The sequence below is a fragment of the Podarcis tiliguerta genome (genome assembly GCF_965153285.1).
Source record: "Podarcis tiliguerta genome assembly, chromosome: 6".
NCBI classification, from domain to species: domain Eukaryota; kingdom Metazoa; phylum Chordata; class Lepidosauria; order Squamata; family Lacertidae; genus Podarcis; species Podarcis tiliguerta.
This window is the reverse complement of record NC_139539.1, coordinates 36834832-36856737: the sequence shown is the minus strand read 5'-3', so window position 1 is coordinate 36856737 and position 21906 is coordinate 36834832. Positions and strand designations below refer to the sequence as shown.

The 21906-nt window shown below is 44.7% G+C and overlaps 1 protein-coding gene and 1 long non-coding RNA gene across 2 annotated transcripts in view; both read right to left on the bottom strand.

Annotated features, from left to right (window-relative positions):
• Nucleotides 1-4066, bottom strand: part of LAMB3 (laminin subunit beta 3) — a 53031-nt gene extending 48965 nt beyond the window's left edge. Inside the window, exon 1 of the mRNA XM_083444249.1 lies at nucleotides 4016-4066. The gene's annotated coding sequence lies outside the window, so the exon portion shown is untranslated. The remainder of the gene's footprint in view (nucleotides 1-4015) is intronic.
• Nucleotides 1-21906, bottom strand: part of LOC310679408 — a 279663-nt gene that overhangs the window by 179279 nt on the left and 78478 nt on the right. The window lies entirely within an intron of this gene.

Here is a 21906-nt window from a genome sequence, read left to right as displayed (position 1 = left end):
CAGCTGCAGGGGCGGAGGAAGGGGGGCGGTGGGAGCAGTCCACCCCGGGTGTCACCACTGAGGGGGGTGACAAAATGCTGGGCGGCACTCACCGCGGGTCTGCAGCACGCCCAAGCCAAGTGTCTCTCCTGGGAGTGACACAGTGGCTTGGGCGCCTGCAGGCTCCATGCTGCCCCAAACGGTCCGCCCGCCACCTCCCCCTCAGCTGCAAGGCTGCTGAGTGGGAGGAGACAGGTGGACTCCTTGGAAGCCCCCTTGGAGCATCCTGCCCCGGCTCACCCCATGGGTGGCTGACCCTGCCCCCATGGACACAGGGCACACGCGCCACCCCAGGCGCCCAATCAGCTTGCTCCGCCACTGGTCAGCTGTTTTGTAACAATTACATTTACATTTTGTGGAACCTAGGAAGGTACCTATACCCAGTCAGAGCATTTGTACATGCAGCGAGGTGTCAGGTATTAAACCAGGGACTTCTCCCTATAAAACATTGCGCTCTGCCACCCTGTGGTCCGATTGCAGGGATATTCTGATTTCCTCATAACAGCTGCACCTATTAGGTCATCAGGTAGGATAACTGAGGGATTACTGATGACTGTGCGGCCTTTCCCCACTACACCCTCTGAAAAGCCAGCGTCTGGAAAAGCCCCGCATTGCAGTTCATTTTTCTGCTTTCAAATAGGGTTGACGACTTCTTACTGCCGCTGCTCCTTTGCCTTTAAGCATCTGCTGGATATGCAAAAACTAAGCATAGGAAGATAACCTTTCCCACTGCTCCATCTTGTGCTGGAAACAGCTGTACTTGCTTAGGTTTCTGGGTGTCACATCAGAACAGAAAAAGGCACAGGAGGAGAACCGGCAAACAACAACAACCTCTACTCTAAAAAAATTCAGGGCCTCCCATATATGAGCAGTTGGAATAGAACATGGATAGGAACTGAACTTCAAATAGCTTATCAAACGGCCCTCTAGTTCTCTGGGGATATATAAAGAAGTAGTATGTTCAATTCAGACTGTGAGTTCAATTCAGGTCTAGCACTGAAAACAAATTTCTAGGCTCAGAATGTGCTCAGAGGCACCCTGTTAATTCTAAGTGGATGTCTTTTGCATATAGTTTTAGCTTGTGTATCTTGGTGTTCTAATAAAAGAAATAAAGTAAATGTTCCCACCTCTGAGGCAGATCATGTCCTCCCTAAAAGACGGCACGTGTTGTGGTGAGACCTGGAGACGGACCTCCTGTGTTGTGGGTGGGTTGGATGGGTTAGCCACAACACCCGATTGGAAGGTCCCTTGATGTTGGGTTCAATCTGGCCAATGGGGCGCAGTCTAAACTGATTTAGGGACCTATATATACCCATGCATGTGACCCAGAGCTTCCTCTTTCAGCTCATGCATTCAGAACACCCACCTACCTCTCCCTAATTTTAGGGCATTGTGCGACTGACCTTGCTATGCCGTCATGTGTCGTCTGTCGCTGGGACAGGGGCACAACAGGAATTTCCCCACTTGGCTGATTGGCTGTTGCCATTTAGGTTTTGCCTGCAGTGTAGCAAATTGTCACAGCTTGTAAGGTTGTGGATAGGCACTGGTTCAGGTGATAGGGATGTGAGAGCAGTCTTGCCATCCCTATATGAAGGGTATTCCGTTAAAGGAATCCAGGGACTCAACTGATTTGGTCAACCCTCGAGAGGGGGTTGTGCCCATGCCTGAGTCCAGGGGAGCATCTGGGTGGTGAACATAGTCTGTTCCCAGCTTTTCGCCTACACAGGTGTTCTCCATTGGCTGACCTATGCTGGTGCCCTGGGTCAGCGCTGCCTGCAAGGGTGCAGGGAGCTAGTCGAACCAGAACCTGTGCAACCACTCACCTTCTGTAATCAATAAAGTTGTGGCCTAAATTCTGCCAAAAACCAAAACTAAAATTTGTGTGAATTTATTTAGGGGGGAGGTCTCTGGGTCTAAACACGCAAAAGACTCTCAGCCTGGAGAACTGAGCTGCCTTCCCTCAGAGCTGACAATACTGAGCTAGATGGACAAGGAGCCTGACCTGGTATGAGATCATTTCCTAACCCGAGCACTACATTTACAGCAACTAGCAAACACCAGTGCTTTACTCTCAAATGCTGTTGTGTATTATTTTATCTGAGCCACATTTTACAGCACATAAGAACCATTCTCTGTTCTCATTTCCAAAACGTACAGGACCAGAATGCTTTCTCAAGCATTTATTGATTTGTCACCCTGACCTAACTCCATTTTCAATGAAAATCAAGATCTATAGCTCCAGGGTTTAAAAAAAGGGAAGATGGTGAACTGTCTCCTAAAGCTACAAGATTTGAAGGCTTGGTTGGGAGTTTTCTTCTGCTGTTGGGTGTGGCAAGAATGCTGGTAAGTGGGTAGAGAATCTGGGTGTGCCTGCTTTTGTAGGGCTTGCTCAGACTCCAATTACTAATGCTGCGGCGCCAAATTTTTTAGCGTGGAATCTTGATTCAACAAACCACCTTGCAGTCAACAGCTCTCAACTTGTCAGGAAAGATTAGCAGTTAGAAAATGAGAGAGAGAAAAAGGGAGCCTGGTGCATGAATATCAGATGTACATGTGGAAAAGGAATTTTATTAAAGAGATCTAATCTACAAACACCAGTTGCAAAAACTCAGTGCAAAATAAGAAAATGCCTCTCTTCCCTGTAATACCTAGTCATACAGGAAACTGAAGGGCGGAAGCAGCAACTGAACAGCAGACCTGCATATCAACTCATAACACCATCTCATACATATTCAGAAAATGGGCTAGAAATTTGGCATGGTTTTGCTGAGCTCCCATAGGCTAAGCTGCTACAATTTAATAGGATGCTCTAGGGTCTCTCCGGAAGATCTCAGAACCCAGGCAGTATGATATTGTCATCCATGTGTTTGCAACTGTTTTGCGTGCTGAGGTCCCCCAAAACACCCTAACCCAATAACTCACACTTCACACATCATTTTTGTTTAAGGTTTTTGGCATAATTTTGGCCACAACTTTATTATCATACAAATTGTGAGTGGTTGCTTAGGCATTGGTTATGACTAGCTGTCCCCCCCGCCTTGGGGGACAGCACTGACTCCCGGACTCCGGCGGGAGCCAGTGTGGAGGAACAGGACCCAGGGATTACTGGAGCTGCGCTGTTCAGACCCTCAGTACCATCCCTGCCTGCTCCCAGGAGCTTACGCGGCCCGCACCCTGCACCAAGGGTTTGGACGAGGGGGGTGGTAAGCCCCTGAATTCCTTTAACGGAATTCCCGTGCAGCAGCAGCATTGGAGGGGTAGGCACAGCCAATCCACACCCCTCCACCAACCAATTTTAACCAATGCCTAACCGCCAACCTTACAAGTTGTGACGATTTGCTACGCAGTAGGCAAAACCCAATTGGCACGCACTAATCAGCCAAAGGGTAAATTCCTACCAGGCCCCCGCACCAATGCAGGCGACCCCTAGACAGGCAATAGCAAGGTCAAAGCGCAAGCCCAATCAAGGGAGGGCGGGCGGGTGATCCGGTGCCCACAGCGAAAGAGAAAGGAAAATGCTGTGCACCTTGTTTAAATAAGCTCTGATCCCACCCCTAAATTGGCAACATCAAATTTACCCCAGTAACACCAACCACCAATCCAGTTCCATCCCTTTGAAACACGTGCCCCATCCGCAACACGTGCTCTCCTTTATTGAGAACACGCTTTGCCTTTTCTTTTCTTTTTTCCAAGGACTCTGTTGGCGGAGCTAAGAAAAACAAATCATACCCATTTATCCCTGCAGCAATCCACTTTTCCAAATATAACCCAATGCATGTGAACAAAGACCTTGAGAGAAATCAAGTGTCTGACCATAGCGGGTATGAATCAGTACTGTTAAATTATTGCTTCCTGTTTTGAGAATTAGCCATCAAGCACTAAGGAGATTCGTAAGCTGATAAGCTGACATGAAAATGCCTACTTGCCATAAATGATCTCCTGTTGCAGTTCAGTGGCACTAAGTAGACAGACTCACCTGCAGGTCAAAGTTCATTCTCAACTTTGTCTTCCTTCCCTTCTGCCATTTCCCTTCACAAGGAAGGCAGCATGGCCCTGAACCCCAGTTGATGGGAATCCCATAGGGGAGTGTGCTGTGGCTCTCATGTCCTGCTTGTGAGCTTCCCACAGGCATCAGGATGGCCACTGTGAGAAAAGGAAGATAGATTAGATGGGTCTTCAGCCTGGTCCAGCAGGGCTTGCCTTTGGTTCCTATTATCACTTAAAGCTCTATGTCAACCAGTCTTGATAGATCCTAGGTTTGTGCTGGAATGTAGCATTATTCTGTACCATCTTGGCTATGGAAGACCTGCTCCCTGCTTTGCAGACTTTTTCCCACGTGGCCTGGGAAGGAAGAATCAGGACTGACTCCAGCTACAAAGGTTGAGGCTGCTGAAGAGGCCAGAGACCATCTGGGCTGTATCTTAGCACAGATCCAGGTCATCAAGCCTGAGTTTCTACCGCTGCTGCCTACCACTATTGGCAGGATTGGCAGCAACAGCAGCAGATATGCTCTATACTTCTGCAAAACCAGATGCCTTCTTCTGCCCCATCTGCGATAAAACATGTCTCTCCCTTATCGGTCTCTACAGTCACAGAAAGTGCTGTAACTCTCCAATGGTTTGAGTTTACCCCTGAAGGTTCACTCTTCCATTGTCTCCTGAGACAGAGGGATGCCAACATCATGATAATTTTCTTTTCTCTTGCCAATTATGCTATTTTAAATGTGCATTTTATATTTTACTTCCTTTAATAATGTTTTCTTTTGAAAGGCATAGCTAATTTTCTTTTCTTTTTTTTGTTAACTTTGCTGCATTAAATGTGCATTCTGTACTTCATCTCCTTCACACTGTTTGATTCTGGGTTGTTTTCTTGTAGTTTTTTTCTTCTTTAAAATATAAAGTAGTATAGAAAATCATCATCATCATCATCTCCACAGTCTTTCCCATGAAATAATTTGAAAGCATTATTGAGCCAAACCTCCCCTCCTCCTCAAAAATAAATTGTTCTGGGACTAATTCAATAGTAATTTCAGTAATAAAAGCCAGCAGTTGGTGATGAATATGAAATACTCCCCTCCCCAAAGGAGCAACCAAGAAAGACAGTTACATAACAATATTATTTAAGTTCATAGCTTTTGATACAATTATTCACAGAACAAGCCTGTTAAATAATACACAGCAGGCTTGAGTTGTTTCTTTTTTAAAAATGTATTTGTGTAGCTTAAAATGGCAAAACACATTTCAGTTGATTAATATAACATAAAGAAAAGAGAATCCCTTATGTAAAGGTAATGGTAAAGGGACCCCTGACCATTAGGTCCAGTCGTGGCTGACTCTGGGGTTGTGGCGCTCATCTTGCTTTACTGGCCGAGGGAGCCGGCGTACAGCTTCTGGGTCATGTGGCCAGCATGCCTAAGCCGCTTCTGGCGAACCAGAGCAGCACACGGAAACGCTGTTTACCTTCCCACCAGAGTGGTACCTATTTATCTACTTGCACTTTGACGTGCTTTCGAATGTACCTAAGATAATAACATGATTTTTAAAATTGTTATTTAGAAGCAAAACATCTATATAGCCTCTTCAGTACAAGATTTAAGAGGATGCAAATGCTATCTTGGAAAGTGTTGTTGTTGTTGTTGTTGTTGTTAGTAATCCACCCTTCTCCTTAAGGTCCCAAGGTGGGTCACAACATTAAAAAGACAATATTAAAAAGAGTTTTAAACAACTTACAATCACAGGACTAGGGCAGGTCCTTAAAATGTACATCTTAAATGCCAAAAACCAGGGTAAGGGGCTTCATCTTCAGCATTCGCTTAAAGCTGTGTAATGAGGGAAGAGACAGTTCTACAACTTAGTAAATAAATAAATCATATTCATAATCATAATCATAATCATAATAATAACTACTGCTACTGCTACTGCTACTTCAGTATGATCAGGTTCTTTGTAGATATACTGAATTGCTAACAGTCCAATTCTATACAGGTCTCTCTATGCAGAAGGCAGCGAACCTCTAAGGGCACCCCACCCCTTTTCTCTTGTGGCGGCATCTCTACTTGAGGAAATCATAGGTGTTTCATTGGCTCCTCTGCCCTGAACTGTTTGATTATTGGTGGAGATAATCATGAAGCAAAACTTCTGAACTGAGCAATAGAGATTTATTCATTTGTTATAATAATAATAATAATAAATTTTATTTATATCCCGCCCTCCCCAGCTGAAGCCGGGCTACAACAATGTAGAACTATTTGTTTGTTTGCTTGTAAAATGTGTGCCTTAGCCTTCAGCAATTTCCATGCAATTCACAATCAATATTAAAAACAAAAACAAAAAACAGAAAATAGCTGTTTTCTTGAGGGCGGGTTTGGCCAATTTTTAACGCATTTTTACAATGGATATGCAGTGATCTTCTGCAAGTTGCCATGTGTTCCCATTTTCTTTTAATATTCTCTTGCTACTTCATCTTATCTGCATTGGGGGAAAATGTGAACCTCTTAACTGGACAACTGACCTCAAGTCTCGCCTACTGGAGATCAGCTGACCATGGTCTAGCAATATGGGACTCTGCATGACAACCAATGTATTGCTGCACGGCTAAAGTCCCATCTGACTAGACGGATACACCATTCTGAGCTTGTCTATACATTTACACACACAAAACCCCTACCCTAAGCAAACACGACTGGAATGTTTCCTGTTTGGGCTTATTGACCAATATTGCAGTCAGAGTGACAGCCAAGGCTGACATTGCTGAATTTAAATGTCTACTGCAATGACTACATTCCATTTACTGGAAACAAGATGACAGAATTCAGAGAGAAATGAAAACTGGGCAACAGAAGAAAAAGGATGGTTGAGATATATGCAAGTGTCCCCACACCCGCTAGTTTTCAGCTTCTTTCAGATCTCTAGAGAAAGGAAGTTCAACAGCTGCGAAGCAACCATATCTTCAATTTCTGTAAGAAGACATGCAGGAACTGATTGCAAGCGAGGTACCAGCAGTCAGCATGGTTGAGTATCTAACAGAATCCACATGCAGCTAGAAACTCAGATATATAAACTAGGTGCCAAATGGCTCCTTAAACCAGAGTTACAGTTGCCCAAATGGCCTAGTTGCCATTTTGGGATCAGATGGCTCGAAAGTCGTATTTTTCAATACAGCCTTTGGGTTCCTGAAATTCATTCTGATTGTTCAGATAATAAAATATAACAGATAGAATTCTACAGGATGTGTTGCTAGTGTGTGAAAAAAGTCCAGATCCAAGGATCCTCAGGTATGCAGCTCCAAATAGTGAAGACATTGGGCAACATTCTGATGCCCAGGCATCTTCACTTGGTCACAAGTGGCTGATAGCTAGGTGCAAAATGCACCTGGCGCCTGGTGAATTTCAAATGCTAGCTAACAGATAACCAGAGACCCTCAGAATTGCAGGAGGATGGCATCAGCATGCACTGGCTGGTTAAAACAGAATCCCTGAACTAGGTGTCCACCCTCCCAATAACCTATAGTTACCAGGTTTTTTTCAATGAATCCCGGGACACTTTTTTTTTTTCCTTTTGAAGCTGAGTAGCAATAGGGAGTCAGTAGTGGGGATGGTGAGGCAAAAGACCCTGGGCCCAAGCACACATGCATATTGTACAAAGGTGCAAAGCCCTTTTTTCGTACCCTGTGAAATGCACAGAGTTTTTAAAAAACAGCAACGGTGTGCCACCCACCAGTGACTCCTGAGCCTCCCCTGATATCCTCCCCTCTCCCCCCGTTTGTTTTGACTGATCGGGGGAGGCTCAGGAGTTGCGGGTGGGCAGCCATTGCCCAGTTTTTAAAAACTCTGCTCATTTATGTTTCACAGGGTGTGAAAGAAGGGCTTTGCACCTTGCCTGGCAGAGAAACTGTGTGCTTTGCACCCCTCCTGGGCAACGGCCACCCACTCGCGATCCCGAGCATCCCCCAATCTGTCAAAACAAAGGGGGAAGTGGGCAGGAGATCTGTACCGCCGGACATCCCTGGTTCCCCTTTGGCAGTGGCGGCGGCAGCAAGCAGGTCCTGAAGCCATCCAGAGCCAACTGCACTACCAGGCTGGCTCTGGGCTGCTGAGGCTGCTGCCGCCACTTTTCCTGGGGACAGATTTGCAAATCTGGGGACATTCTGGAGACAGAATTTGTCTGGGGACAGATTGCAAATCCAGGGAATGTCCCTGGGAACCGGGGATGTCTGGTAACCCTACAATAACCATCAGAATAACCAGAGTCCTTTTCTTTTCCCATCTCCTCTGAACGCAGTCATTTTTTGTCTGCAGCATCAGCCACCTGTGTTATGTAATCTCTGTTCCATGCTAGTAACCAGCAAGTCATTTATCCTTCAGGAACCAAAGTCCACGTACTGCTGACCTTTGCCCATACTGAAACCATGTGGAACTGGGAGATGTGGCAATGGTCTCTTGTGCCTTGTCAATAGACAAGGGTAAAAATAACACTGTGCAATATTTGGAAAGTGTTGCTGTCTGGCTGAAAGAGCTGCTAGACACGATGTGTGCCCCCAACAATGTGATCTTACGAGAATTACAAGCCTGGTAGATGAAGGGAACGCAGTGGATGTAGTCTACCTTGATTTCAGCAAGGCATTTGACAAGGTGCCCCATGATATTCTTGTAAAGAAGCTGGTAAAATGCGGTCTTGACTCTGCTACCACTCAATGGATTTGTAACTGGCTGACTGACCGGACCCAAAGGGTGCTCATCAATGGTTCCTCTTCATCCTGGAGAAGAGTGACTAGTGGGGTGCCACAGGGTTCTGTCTTGGGCCCGGTCTTATTCAACATCTTTATCAACGACTTGGATGATGGACTCAAGGGCATCCTGATCAAATTTGCAGATGACACCAAACTGGGAGGGGTGGCTAACACCCCAGAGGACAGGATCACACTTCAAAATGACCTTGACAGATTAGAGAACTGGGCCAAAACAAACAAGATGAATTTTAACAGGGAGAAATGTAAAGTATTGCACTTGGGCAAAAAAAATGAGAGGCACAAATACAAGATGGGTGACACCTGGCTTGAGAGCAGTACATGTGAAAAGGATCTAGGAGTCTTGGTTGACCACAAACTTGACATGAGCCAACAGTGTGACGCGGCAGCTAAAAAAGCCAATGCAATTCTGGGCTGCATCAATAGGAGTATAGCATCTAGATCAAGGGAAGTTATAGTGCCACTGTATTCTGCTCTGGTCAGACCTCACCTGGAGTACTGTGTCCAGTTCTGGGCACCACAGTTCAAGAAGGACACTGACAAACTGGAACATGTCCAGAGGAGGGCAACCAAAATGGTCAAAGGCCTGGAAACGATGCCTTATGAGGAACGGCTAAGGGAGCTGGGCATGTTTAGCCTGGAGAAGAGGAGGTTAAGGGGTGATATGATAGCCATGTTCAAATATATAAAAGGATGTCACATAGAGGAGGGAGAAAGGTTGTTTTCTGCTGCTCCAGAGAAGCGGACACGGAGCAATGGATCCAAACTACAAGAAAGAAGATTCCACCTAAACATTAGGAAGAACTTCCTGACAGTAAGAGCTGTTCGACAGTGGAATTTGCTGCCAAGGAGTGTGGTGGAGTCTCCTTCTTTGGAGGTCTTTAAGCAGAGGCTTGACAACCATATGTCAGGAGTGCTCTGATGGTGTTTCCTGCTTGGCAGGGGGTTGGACTCGATGGCCCTTGTGGTCTCTTCCAACTCTATGATTCTATGATTCTATGATTCTATGAGATGCACAGGAATGGCACCAAGCATATCTGAAGACATAGGAAGCTGCCTTATACTGAGTTGGACCATTGCTCCATCCAGCTCAACGTAATACTTAAAAATGATAAAAAGTTGGGATTTCAATATGAAATTTCAACCTTTCAGAGAGAAATAATAGAAAATGATAAGAAACAAATATCAAAAATGTACAATCTGTTGCTGGAATGGGAAACGAAAGATGAACAGGTTAAATCAGTCATGATTAAATGGGCAGAAGGTGTGGGACACAATATCCAGATGGAGGAATGGGAAAAACTATGGAAGAATGAGATGAAATCCATGCATCTGTGGCAATTAAAGAAAATTATATGAAAATGATGTACAGATGGTATCTAACTCTTGTCAAATTAGCAAAAATGTACAAAACTAAAGAAAGCAAGAGTTGGAAATGTAAAGCAACAGAAGGGACATTTTTTCATATGTGGTGAGACTGTAAAATTGTTAATATTGGGAAATGATTTATAATGAAATGAAAAAGATGTTTAAAATAACCTTTGTTAAAAAAACCCAGAAGCTTTCCTACTAGGCATTAGAGGAGTGGATTTACCAAGATCATGAAAGAATTTGTTTATGTATGCAACTACAGCCATATGAACATTATTAGCACAACATTGGAAAAAAGAAAGTGTCCCAAGCTACAGAAGATTGGCAAGTTAAATTAACAGAATATGCTGAAATGGCAAAATTGACAATGAAATTAAGAGGAAGAGACAACAACGAATTTAAGGAAGAATGAAGGACTTTATTGCATATATACAGAAGCAATGTACACAGGTTAATACATTAGCAGGGTTTTAAGATTACTTTACGATTATTATGAATGGATAATAAGTAATTCAAATGGTTAAAATTTCACAATGGACATGCAGCACGTTGATATACAATGAAACCAAGAAAGGGAATAGGGGGAAGTCAAACTGTTTTGATTTGTTATTGTTGTTTCTTTTACAGTATTTTTGCTATTGTTGACAAATTAATAAAATGTTATGGGGGGGTTGGGGAGATCCATCCAGCTCAGTACAGTCATACCTCGGGTTGAATGTGCTTCGGGTTGTGTGCGTTCGAGTTGCGCTCCGTGGCAACCCGGAAGTAACGGAGTGCATTACTTCCGGGATTCGGTGCTCGCGCATGCACAGATGCTCAAAATGACGCCATGCACATGTGCGGAAGTGGCAAAACACGACCCACGCACACACAGATGTGCCATTGCGGCTTACGTTGTGTTCAGGATGCGAACGGGGCTCCAGAATGGATCCCGTTCGCATCCCGAGGTACCACTGTATTGTCTACACGGATCAGCAGTGACACATCAGGATTTCAAATGGGTGACTCTCCCAGCTATACTTGGAGATGCCAATAATGGACCTTTTGCATGCAAAATGTGTGTTCTGCCACTGAGCCATGGCTCTCCCCTTTGAAAATCCCACAAGGAAATATTCTGAGGCTCGGCAAACAAAAGCACTGCATTCTTGATTTCAGGATGTATCCAATGTAGCACTAAGAGGGCAAGGATTTCTGCCTGCAGAATGGGATATCCTCCCCCTGAACATCCCCCCAAACCTGTTCTAGAGGTTCCCCCATCCCTCTTGGAGCAGATTTGGGGAGGTTGCATGCATAGTGGTAGAAGAGAAACTCCCCCTGAACAAACAGAAATCCTTGCACTGACAAGATAGGAAATTCTGCCCTTCATGTTCCCTATTCTTTTGCAGCCTCCATAAATACGGTAATTGTTTTTGAGGAATCTTCCCTACTGAAATTCCTACTTCAATCTGGCCAAGAGAAACAACAGCTTTTTGGGACTTCTGCTCACTGCAATTCTTTCCACATTCCTGACCAATACTCCTAGGTTGTCCCACTCCATCCTTCTGCTATTGGAATCCTTTGTCCACAGCTTCCCTCTTGTCCTGCATGAGCACCTGCAGAGCCTTGGGTATTTGACTACGGACTCTGACACAAACTGGGAAAGGATTCCTCTAGAATAGAGGGACCCCAAACCAATCATCTGAAGGTAACCTTGCACTTGCTTGACAGGGCTTCTGCCCCTGTAAAGGTAAAGGGACCCTGACCGTTAGGTCCAGTCGTGACCGACTCTGGGGTTGTGGCGCTCATCTCGCTTTATTGGCCGAGGGAGCCGGCGTACAGCTTCCAGGTCATGTGGCCAGCATGGCTAAGCCGCTTCTGGCGAACCAGAGCAGCACACGGAAACGCTGTTTACCTTCCCGCTGGAGCGGTACCTATTTATCTACTTGCACTTTGACGTGCTTTCGAACTGCAAGGTTGGCAGGAGCAGGGACCGAGCAACGGGAGCTCACCCCGTCGCGGGGATTCGAACCGCCGACCTTCTGATTGGCAAGTCCTAGGCTCTGTGGTTTAACCCACAGCGCCACCCACATCTGCCCCTGAGCCTGCCTTAAAAAACGCCTTCCTGGTGAGAACTGAATACCATGGTGTAACTGTAACTGTAACTGTAAGCAAAGGCATGGCATGGCTCATATGCTTGTCAATGTCTCTTTAAGGTGGCTGATGGCCTGACCAGGATGCCCCACGTCACCAGGACTACACTAAAGACTATGGAATGTTTACAAACACTAAAGATCAGTAAGGAGCTCGGCTGGGCCATATAACTTTACAACACAAAATCCTTAATGAAACAACAGATCAGCAGCCAGCTAAGTGCTCGCTCTCCGCTCATGTGTCTGCAGACATGAGCAGCTCCAGGTCCTATTGCAGCTATAAAGATTATGGAAGGACACTTTCCTCACCACGGGCCTTTGTTCGCAAAGGTGGCTGATAAGGAGCTGTGCCATTTATCCCAGTCCTGGGAACTTGTGCTCAGCAATGAGACAAGCCTCTTCCAAACAACCAGCCCATGCGCACATCAGAAAGAGGATGCAGCTGGCAGGACCTTCTATTGAGCAGCTCCCTAAATTCAGCAGTCACCTGCATTATACCGCTGGTCCAGCACTAAACTGAGTACTCAACACAATCAGGTTTTGATTGGTATATATATACTGGCTTTCATGGAGATGTAAACCATCTGATAAATATGAAGGCTAAATAGGGTGTGGATTTTTCCATGGTTTATTTCCAGTGATAAAATACTGGCTTGTTATGTTGCTTCCCTCATCCTGTGGTTTGAAATCAAAAGCGGTCCTCAAAGTGTGAGCCAATTGTTCATCTGCACTGCGAAAATGTCTTTGGACTCCAGGGATGGTCAGGGATGATGGGAGGCCACTGCGAGGGGCAACTTCTGGAAGGCAGTATGTTGCTGACCCTTCATCTAGCTTCTTTAGAAAGATATGCAGAAGGCACCTGGTTCAATTCCTGGCTTCTCCAGATTAGGAGACCCCTCCCTGAAACGCTGGAGCGTCTGCTAGCTGAGTGAACAAATACTGAGCCAGATGCACTGATCTGTCTGACTCAGTATAAGGGAGTTTTCTGTATCTTGTGACCACATGAAACATATAATCAACCAAACAAAAAGAAGTTTGCCCACCTCACCAACATTGTAGCCACAGTTGCTCAAACCTGATCATAAACTACTTTAAACACAAACACTGAATCATTTTGTTTTGATGACTTGTATAATATTTTTCATTGTGACTGCATCTGCAGCTAGTACACATATTCTAAAGGCAGCCCTGTATCAGGGAAGTTTTGAATGTCTGATGTTTATTATGTTTCCATATGTGCTGGAAGCCACCCAGAGCAGCTAGGGAAACCCAACCAGATGGGTGAGGCATTATTATTATTATTATTATTAGCCCAGTGACCACCCTTGTGGTTGCAGCCATAAACTGGGATGAGAACCCTGTCTTAATCTGTGCTCTTAAGGTGAGAAAATATGCCACCCTTGGTGAGCCAAATTTACTTACCTGTTTCTTGCAGCAACCTCACAATGATGTTTATCTAAGTAAAGCAGCAATCTTACCTGCACTGAACTCAGTGGGAAATACTTCCAAGTAAACTTACATAGGATCCAGCTGCAGGAATGAAGGCAGGCATTAGTTGGTTGCAGCAATACTGCACCACACCAGAACAACTAAGCACAGAAGCAGACCTTACTACGACAGTCCTGTTTGCAAACAATGCAAATATGGTTAGGATAGCAGTGCAGGTGATTATTTTTGTGACTCGGTGCTCAGTGCATTGAAGAACACAATGTTCTTCTGGCAAGTATTATCCTGAGATCCTGAACCTCTCAGACTCATATACTGTACTCGTTTCTTTCTGCACTCAAGCATGTACCCAGAGACAATGGAACAGACTTCAAGAAAAACACAGAGGCACAATCTTTTACTGGCTTGCTGTTCCATCTCAGAAAGCTTTTATAATACGCATGACACCATCATTCATTTTCTCAGATTCTCTCATAATAGTAAAATTCAAGGCAATCCAATGAAGCTGAACATTGGAAGATTCAGAATGGAGAAAAAGAAAGCACTTTTCCACACACAAACTATGGAACTTGATGCCACAGGATGCAGTCGAAGACCACCACTTGGGTGACTTCAAGAGAAGATTAGACAAATTCATGGAGGGAGAGGGCTACTGATGGCTACTAATGGCAATGGTTATGGTTCTCCCTCCACTACTTCTGTTCTCCTCAGCACAAATAATTGGGTAGAATGCCCTAAAAAAAACATTGTAGCTCTTCTTTTCAGAGAGCTACAGTGGCAGTTCAATAAAATGGAAGTGCAGATAGTAAATTTGGGAAGGACTTTGCTACAAAAGTTAATGAGAGAGTAGACTATGACTGATTGAAAACTAAGAGTGAATGCGACAAGAATGGACTCCAGTTTTATTGAACATTTACTGCTGTGTTTTCCAAGCTTGGGATACACTCAGTTGGATTTTGAGCATTCCAGGGAAAAGGAGGACAGAGGTCACGTACCTTACAAAGTTGTGTAAGAGAGGGAATTTCAGCAGTGCCTGATCCACACTAGGGTTTTTTGTTTAGTTGGGTGGTTGTTTTGCAGTATCACTGCTTCTTGCTGCTCATGAGTCATGATCATCACACACTCACCAACGTGTAGTTATTTCACTTCTTCTGCCCCTTTATCCCAGGATTTTTCAGACTTCTTTTGCAATTGCTTTTTGCATTTGATTGGCTATCCTTGAGCTCTTGATTTGCACTTGAGTGAATCAATTGCCCCTTCAACTACAAAAATGGTACGTGACCTCTGTCCTCCTTTTTACCTCGCTACCTTGTTTGAGTCCTGCTCAGAAGACTTTTACACAGAAGAACAGCTATACAATATATCAGAGCACTCCACTCACTCTTTTCTCTAGTAGGCAAACACCCAGAAATGGGACTGGGCTTTCTGGGCAATAATGAAGATTCTCTACACCTATCAACCACAGTGTGGGCTGCATCAAGAATCCAAATGCTTCCTTATTAGTCTTTGCTCTGATATCATGGGCTAAGAGAGAGAGAGGCAGAAGTGGCTTGCCTAATGAGGCAGAGCCGCAACACTAGCTTCTGGCAGGTGTGTGGCTGTCAATTACCGGGAAAAAGATGGGCAAAGGAAGAGAGAGGATGCACTGGTGCACCAGTGGAGTCAATCCGGCACTTCCACTGGTGCACCTGTGCCATGGCAACATGCCCACTGCCTGGTCATTCCCAGTAAGCAGCAGCAACTCACCTGCCAGGAAGCATGCACTGCATGTTCCACCTCACCAGGTAAGCCACTTCTAGAGAAGGGGAAATCAATGGGATCTCCTTTCCAACAGGCATAAATCAATGGATACATTATCATGGTTGTTTAATGTTTCAACAAGCACATTTCTGTCCCTCTTGTGTGCCACCCCCCTTTTGAGAATAGCCTGCCCTACTTAACAGCATGATGACAGTGTGATGCTATGTAAGGCCCACTGGATTCAATGGAACTTGCTCCCAAATAAATACGTTTATTATGTCATCTCAGCTTCATTCAGCCCTGTGTTCAACCTATGTTTGAAATGCCCTTTGTCAGACGCCCTTCTTTAACTATGTACAGCCCCTCAACTAGGACTGCAATTGAGGAAGTCTACTGGAAGAGAATAAAGGTATCATCACTGAAAGTAATGAATCAGAAAGCAACAGATCTGAATAACACAACCAAGATTTATCAAATAAAACCCATGGTGGGCACTCCCACATGTACCACCACCAAGCCCACACTGCCACCTATTCTATTGGATACAACAGAACTCTTCTTTCAATAACTCTTCTTTCATAGGGGACCCTGTGGAGGCATCTGCAGACGCATGGGTGCCCATGGGGGTCACATTGGTGCCCCCTCGCTCCCCATTGCTTCCTTACCTTCCAACTTTTTTTAGCTCTGCAAGTAAAGAAAAACAAAACCTAATAATATTCATGAGAGGTTCCTAGCTGATTCCATGCTCTATAAGCTATTAACAAAGCCTGAGGAACTCTCTTATTCTTCAAGTCTTTTCCTGCATGCTGGTGTAATCTTGCAAATGCCAATTGGTGAGACAGTATCTAGGGGGCAATTAACCCAAATTGGTGCAGCCCTTAAACCTTGATAAATAGGAATAACTGGGTAATGCACCAGTCCTTCAGGGGGGCTTCACGGCAGTTTGATGATGGGGGTCCAGTTCATTACTAAGGCACAGTCTGTCAACCTGAGTGTTCATGACTGAACACTTCAGTCCCAAATTACTTGGGCAGAAATCCCTTTGTACTCTTCCTGTATCAGATTGGTTTATGTTGTAACATGTAATTCAATGTGCAGTCTCTTGAGAATGTACCTTGTTTTATGATGTACTGGCTGTGAAGCTTGATTTTTTTATGGTCAAGGGTTTGTACTTTCCTCTCTTTTTTTTCTTTTTTTTATTTCATATTTCTTACTGGATTGTTTTAACTTCATAATAAAGTATTGAAGCAGAAAAAGAAGACGAATGTGCATGTAGCTTGCAAGCTTCAGCCCAGCAACAGCTGGCGACAAATTATAACATAAATGTTCTGAGGGGTCTGCCCTTTTCTTCTCCCTTCTCCCAATTAACTTCCATCTCCAGGGCCCACCTTGTGACATCACTGGGGGCCATCCTAAGGGTCTGGGATGCTCCTGACCTGGCAACCCTATTCAGAATCCATTATGCATCTTGCACTAGTGAGGTTTTGGATTTCTACCCTCCCCACCACTGGATAATTAACTTTCATATTATGTTTCTTTCTAACTTTAGCTTGAGTGTAAGATCACTGGTGTTGAAAGCAGACTCTACACTCGGACACCCAAGGGCCACATGAATCATAGAATCATAGAGTTGGAAGAGACCACAAGGGCCATCGAGTCCAACTCCCTGCCAAGCAGGAAACACCATCAGAGCACTCCTGACATATGGTTGTCAAGCCTCTGCTTAAAGACCTCCAAAGAAGGAGACTCCACCACACTCCTTGGCAGCAAATTCCACTGCCGAACAGCTCTTACTGTCAGGAAGTTCTTCCTAATGTTTAGGTGGAATCTTCTTTCTTGTAGTTTGGATCCATTGCTCCGTGTCCGCTTCTCTGGAGCAGCAGAAAATGCACCTACAGCTGCCTGGAGGGATATGGAGAGAACAGTTTTGTTAATGAGAAAGGCATTTTCAGAGAGAAAAGTACAGTAAGTGCATTTAGATCACTATGTGTGAAAAACACACGTTTACTACTCTGTGAATACGATATGTAATAGTTGAGCAAAGAAGGGTTTTCACTGTGCAAACAGGGCAGTTTTAAGGATTTCACATGGTAAACTTCGTAAGACCAGTGTCTTATCTTTCTCATGACTTAAAGCCACCCTCCCAATTATTGCTAAATTCTGAGTCATTCATACCCTGTGCACCCAAACTGCACGTAGCAAAAGGAGTTCCCACTTCCTCACAGACATGTGTGCTTTGACACAAGTTACTTCTAGGACTGGGCATTACTCAACAGGCTGAGTGTAGAGAAATCACTTCCAATAACTGACTACAAACTCTACGTATGAGCTCCCTTGAATTCTTCAGCATCTTATCCTCACAGCAGTCAGGCTGTGTTTCAAAGAAGCCTGAGACTTGCTCAATAAGAAATATTAGTGGTGGCAGGCAACTTTCCCCTGAAAGGCAACTTGATACTCACTTCCCCTGCAATGTGGTGTTCCTGTAAGTATGCCTGGTGCATATTAGGCAATGGTGAGATCCAAGGAATCGGGCCGGGGTTTTATGTGCACCCTACAACAAACCACAAAGTCTTCTGCTATGCCCAGAGGTTCCCTGGCAAAGCACATTAATGCAGAAAGCAGGGCTGGAGCTACAGCAGGTGGCAATCCACAGGCAGGTGCCAAGGGCACTGTGCTGCTGACACCACAGCCTTCAGCCACCTGTTCTACAGCTGACAATTTTAGACCAAGTGCACTCATAACTCTTGCGATACTAAGGGTAGTAGACCAGTGGAGTTTAAATTTAGCTGAAGCCAATAATTAAATATCCTACATCAAATCTGTAATTCAACAAATTAACCTCCAAGTGCAATGAAGCATTTGGAACACAGGATGGAACAGAAAAAAATTGCTTTAGATTAAACAGTTTCTGTAGATTCAAGGTGAGCGCCTGTCCAAATCTGAGCCCCATACAATAACTGTGCTGGGGGTTTAGCTTTAAACACTTCAGGTGCTGATGGTATGTGATTGCCACCTTTTATATGGGAAAATAGCGTGTCAGAATCTTGGTGCTTTGAGGCGCTTTTCCCTTTTGCATATTTCTGATGTGATCCCCTAGGCCTGGTGCTTTATTATTTTTTAACTGTGAAATAAGGTTATTGACCTCAGTTATAGATATTGGAGGCCAGTCTGGTAAGTTTTCCAAAGAATCTGTTGTTTGGTTGACCTCATCATTTTGCCCATGATATTGAGTGAACAATAATATTGCACCCATTCATTGGGTCTGATAGTACACACTGGAACATTACAAGCATTCTCCAGCAGACCTGATATTGTATGCCAGAAGAGGCAGAAAAAACTGCAAAAAAAATTAGCCAGGGCAATTAGAATAAGATCTATTATTTAATTATTGATGTAAATCTCCAGAATGTATTTTGTATAGTTAAGTTTTCACCTCTGTCTTCAGTACATTTTATTTTATTTTATTGCTATGGCTAGTGGCCGATGCAAAGAAAGATTCTTCTAACTCTCTGTTCCACAGTTCTGAGTGCCATGTGGTTGCCACGGCAACTGCCTACAATGCTCCAAAGAGGTGCTGTGTCATTCCGGGACATTGTGGGCAATTACAATAGCAGCCATCTGGCCACCATCAGTCTCCTTATCCTCTGATAAGCACACCCCTATGGTAGGTGCAAATACACAGGAGAAGGTTGGAACCCTGCCCAGCCACCAGTTATTGTAGTAGCCTAGTAGAAATGGTTCTCTGAACCCTGCAAGTTGTTCAGATTATATCCTGAACCCTGTGATTCAAATGGTTGGCTGTATCTAGCTAGGTTAGAATTTGGTACAGTATTTGATACCAATGCAAAGTGTCTCTTTAATGCTTATTCCTATTAACTATCCATATTAAAAATCCATATAAGGGTCTGACTGGAAGAGGGAAAAAAGCATCATGACTCAACCAGGGCCTCTTCCAACTCTACAATTCTATGATCAGGAAATCTCATGTACTCAGGTGCCTCCTAAACATGAAGGGATTTCATATGCAGGTATGTAATACAGAAATGGACCTAAATGGTCTCTCAGATTCTATGAGACACTTGAGGACCAACCTAGATAAGATGTCGGAAATATGTCAACAGATCCCCAAATGTTTCTGTTTTTCTTAAAATGAGCCTTCTGAAGAGTAAGGGTGTTATACCAGCTCCAAAGCTGGCCCTAGGATAAGGCAGAGCAAGGCAGCGGATTTTGTTTGTCACAAAGGGGAAGCAATTTGCTGTTTGTTTATTTATTATTATTTATTACATTTGTTGGTCCTATCTTGCCCAAGGCACTCCAAAGCAACATAGAAACAAACAGAGAACCCATACAGATAAATTGAAACTAAGAGGGAGGGACACTGAAAACATCTCACCCACAAATGCCTGGTTATACAGGAACGTTTTTGAATTTTTGTTGCAAAAGACACAAATCCATCACATAGAGATGCACTTGCCTGGACGCACCTGAGCAAGACCAGCTGGGGTGGATGGGCATCAAGGAAGCTGGCCACATTATCGCAACAGTGCTGGCCATAATCATCAGGCCTCATAAACTGAGTTCAATAACATAAAATGTGAGAAGGCGCTGCATTGGACGCCTTGACTGGAGTTACAATTCTGGCACATCCAACGCACTATGGAGCTGGAAGACTTCATGCTCAAAGTGCTATGCTCCAGGGGCCCATCTACCACTTTTGGTATGACCCAGCAAAGGCATTGAAGTGCCTTTGAAGCTTTCACTGTCAATTGGTAAACAAAAATATGTAACCTAACATGTGTCCAGACACCTTCAGAGTGAGTTTTCCACTACCTGCACTCCAGCATGCGTCACTGTCTGCAGCTCCTCAGTAGAACAAGCAGCAATGTGTGCTCTGCAGCAACGAAGAGAACCCTTGGGAGCCATTTTACAGTGAAACATGGAGCACCTGGTCTGTCTCCTGGGAAATTTCCCAGAGCATCTGGAAATTCCCCAGAGCATCTACCAGATTCCATTGGTCTCTAGGGGTGGACAATCCAAATCAGTTCCCCACTCCTGGGACCTTCGGATGAAAATGGTGTGAAACCAATGGCTATTTCTCACATTCAAGTTTTAAAATGTGCATGCAAAAAGTTGGAATACGGATGCAATAACCATATGTTTTACAAGATGTGCAACGCAGATACATGCAACCAGTGGCGGAGCTTCATGCTCCAGGACCGGGGGGCAGAGAGCAGGTGGTAGCGGGAGCGCATCCTGGGGGCAGGGTGTGCTGCCCGCAGGGGCAGGGCGCACATCCTGAGGCGGGGTGTGCCACCTGCGGGGGCATGGCACCCAGCACAGTCAGGGGCCAGCCACAATGGCACCCTGCCAGGATCGTGCTGCCAGGGGCAGGGCGCTCCCCCCCCACACACACACACACTCCTCTTCCTCCTCCAGTTCATGCAGCTGGTGGCCAGGACTGGCTTTGGTTCCCTACCCTTGGTGCCAGATAATGTGTGAAACAGAGAACTCCTCCTAAGGTAGAACAGACTGCAATCAATGCTTTAAATTCCAGGTTGCTTACATTGGTTCCCAGACACAGCTGAAATATTCTGCAGCATGTAAACAGCTTTCTGGTCTGACTGCTTGATAAAAAAAACCCTCTTATCTTGGGCTCCAATTTGGCACCAAAGGTTACTGCCGATTAACATGTTTAAAGTATATTTTCCTCTCTGTGGACTGAAAAGTGAGCATTAGCACAGAAGATAACTTCCAGGGATAGGAAATTAAGTAGGAAAAGTTTGAGGACAATATAATTAGTGTCAGACAGGTGGTTTAGAGATGTAACCCATCTGATGTGGCAAAGCCCATGCTAATTCTTTAAGAAGGTCTGTTCAAGGAGAAAGGATTTTTCTATATATGCCTGTTCCTTAGGTACCCCAATGCTTTACTGTCTGAGAATAGGAAAGTAGAAACACTCTCCCTATTAGTAAAGTTAGACATCCCAAGCACATTGCTGGGCACTCAAACTGATAAGAGGCAGAGTGCCCAGCTAAGTCCTGTGAGGCTAGCAAGGAAATTTTGTTTTGAAATCAGATCCTTGTCTCAACCGCAGGAAAAATGTCTGGGTGTATAAGCACAACTGAAAACAGTGCAAGCAGTTGAGGGCAAAAGGCAAGCACAAGACCAGGGCACATTGAATGATGGGAAGTGTGCTAACTTTTTACCTAGCCGCTGCATTTGGGTTAGAAGTGGATTGGCTATCTGAAACAGTGATCAAAGGGATTCAGTGCTTCCCCCTGCAGTTGCTATTAATGCTAACTGCATCTTGCCCAGTTTGGCCCTTAAAATGCTGACAGTCACATGGGGGGGGGGGATGTGAGAAAATGCCTTGTGTCAGCACTGGAGCTGATTGTGCATCTGTCCCATCCTCCAGAGACACAGTCTTTCAAAATAT